Here is a 3,227-nt window from a genome sequence, read left to right on the forward strand (position 1 = left end):
TTTTTCTAGTTTCAATCAGGATCTAAATAAGGTTCAATGTTTTATTAGTCTATATTTCAATTGGTTTGTGTGTTTGTCTCTCTTAGAAATCTTTGTTTCTAGAAAAAAAAAATAAGGCTCACTTAGAAGTTAACAAATATAGTACAGGGAGTTCCCAGTCTTAAGGTTTTGGGAGTTTTTTTGGTTTGTTTTTTAAATCTAGGCTCCATCCACAAACCCCCCTCTCTCCTTGCATATCATAAAGAAATCAGGTTGACTGCAAGGTTTTCAGCAATCGCTGAATGCATCCATGTGGAGTTCTTTAGCATACCTTTATTCTGAATTTTCAGCAAAGGGTAGTTAAAACATTCTAGTGGCTTGATCACAGTTAGGTAAAAATTTTTTGGCAAGACTACATAAATAGTGTTGTGAAATCCCTCCAGGGGGTTCTATTGTCCTTTTTGTGATGTTAATTAGCAGCCATTGATGAGATTGCCTAGATTCATTAGGGTGATTTTTAAAAAATTATTTATTGGCTGTGTTGGGTCTTCATTGCTGCGAGCGGGCTTTCTCTACTTGCTGTGAGCAGGGGCTACTCTTTGTTGCATTGCACAGGCTTCTCTCATTATGGAGCACGGGCTCTAGGGTGCGCAGGCTTCAGTAGTTTCACACGAGCTCTAGAGCGCAGGCTCAGCAGTTGTGGCACATGGGCTTAACTCCATGGCATATGGGATCTTCCTGGACCAGGGCTCGAACCCGTGTCCCCTGCATTGGCAGGCGTATTCTTAACCACTGCACCATCAGGGAAGCCTCATTAGGGTGATGTCTTACTCCTATAATTTCTTCTTCACTTATTAGCAGGACTACTTCCATAATGAGAAATTCCTCTTATCCACTATTTGATTATTCTGTTGAATTCTTCTGACAAGACATTAATAGTCTCTTTGCATTTAAAAAAAATAAATTTATTTATTTTTGGCTGCCTTGGGTCTTCGTTGCTGTGCACAGGCTTTCTCTAGTTGCGGCGAGCGGGGGCTACTCTTCATTGCGGTGCGTGGGCTTCTCATTGCGGTAGCTACTCTTGCTGCACAGCACGGGCTGTAGAGCGCAGGCTCTGCAGTTGTGGCACACGGGCTTAGCTGCTCCGCAGCATGTGGGATCTTCCAGGACCAGGGATCGAACCCATGTCCCCTGCATTGGCAGGCAGATTCCTAACCCCTGTGCCACCAGGGAAGCCCAGTCTCTTTGCTTTTTAATACATTTCCTTGTACATTTCTTACTTCAGACCTGACATAAGTCTCACTGGAGGCACTCTGCTACAAAACCACTTAGGGGTTGCTGGGGAAGGTGGTGGATGCTGGGTGTAGTTGGCCAGTGTGTATTGTAAAAGCTGGACACTGGAGAAGCCCTGTGCACTGCAGAAGCCTGTGGATCCAGCACAACAGAACCAGAACCAGGAAAGGAAACTCTTCCTCCAAGTGTCTCCAGCACCCTCTATTGACAAAGCTTAATATCATGCCAGAGAGCACAGAACAAAATAAGGGCTCAGATGCATTTTCATAGAACAGGCAATGAAGTCTGAATTTAGAACAGATATATAATGCATTGATAACTGGCAAAATATGCAGATTTTCCTCACTCAATCCCCTATTTATGGATTTTGTATTTATTTCCAGACTTTTGCTCTTATCAATATTCAGCAGGATTTTAACCAAATCAGACATCATTTGTTCACTCATTTAACATTAGTAGAAAGCTCGTCTAGGCTTCATTTTTAAATGGCTTGTACTCTAGTACAAAAGGTGAAATTATGCAAATAACTGTAATGCAAAGTAGAATTTTCTGGGTATCAACTCAGTTCTCCCTAAGTCCTAAGGAATTAAGATCACTTTCAGCTGTACCAAGCAAGAGGGACTTAAAGGAGGTGCTAACCAATTCAAATGGACCTTCAAGATGGTGTGGGATCTTACCAGAGAAGGCATTTCAAGAAGATGGAATGTGAGCTGAGGCATCAGGTCAGGAAACCTGCCACATTCAGGCAGAACCTTCTTCTGTTCCAGCTTAGCACGTAAGTTCTCTGAGTGTGGTTCCCAGAGCAGCAGCACGTGTACATTTCAGGCCCCATCCACTGCTGGGAACAGGTCCAACAGTCTGTGTTTCAACAAACCCCCCAGGTGATTCTGAACCACAGGCAGAGAGTATATGGAGGCTGGTAAAATAGAAAAGTCATCTCCAAATTTTTGACATTGTGCCTATATTGATAAAACATCTAGGGTTATGCATATCTATGTATGTATATTTCTTTATAAGGTAATATGCACTGTGTATTAATCTTATGTAAATTATAAGACACATGACAATAGATAAAAAAACATAAAATAAGTAGGAATACAAGCTCTAGTATGTTTTTCTAGCACTCCACAGATCGTCTTGACCGTCCCAGTTTGGAGGTCACTGAAGCAGGCAGTGGCCGTGTGGTGGAGGCTCTCCTGTTCCAGGTAGGGTCCTCCATCTGGTGGAAAATAGAAAGGCAAGTCAGGGTCCTGCTTGGGGCCTCATCTGGGGGCTGTGGGGACAGGTGCTGAGTGTTTTGGTGGAGAGTGGAGCAGGGAGGCCACTGAAGTGGCCATTCAAGATTTTCCTGGAGAAAACTGTCTCTCCTACTACAATCTTCCTTCCCAGGCACTGGGGCAAGTTTCTGAGCAGCAGAAAAACTGCCATCACGAACATGTGAATGTTCAGTTTCCCCAGCTACACTGAGTTTTTGGGGGGTCAAGGATCTCTGGTTTTCCCCTACCCTCCTCCACTGTGCCTTGCAGCATTGTTCAGATTTAGTTTTTTAACCTGCTGATATTCTTACTGGGTTCGCAATTGAATCTGCAGATCACGTTGGGAGAATTTATATTTTTACAATACTTTTCCAGTCCATGAACAAATATCTTGGTTCTACTTTAATATTTCTTATTAAAGTTTTTACAGAATCTACCATAATGTTCGTACGTATCTGCTGTGAGGTTAACTACGTACTTCACGTTTTCTCACCATCCTAAGCGGATGTTTCGTGGTACAACTCACCTCACCTTCCTCTGCGGAATTTCTAAGGGTGGTGACCCCAAACGCTATCTACTCAACGACAGGGCGCGCACACCACACCATGCGGCCGCCTCTGCTGCTACGTAGGAGACCTCCCGTTGTAGCCCCGCCCGTTCTCCCACCTCGAAGGCTGAATGGGGGCCTCAGAAGTCAGC

Source organism: Mesoplodon densirostris, chromosome 18 (genome assembly GCF_025265405.1).
Source record: "Mesoplodon densirostris isolate mMesDen1 chromosome 18, mMesDen1 primary haplotype, whole genome shotgun sequence".
NCBI lineage: Eukaryota > Metazoa > Chordata > Mammalia > Artiodactyla > Ziphiidae > Mesoplodon > Mesoplodon densirostris.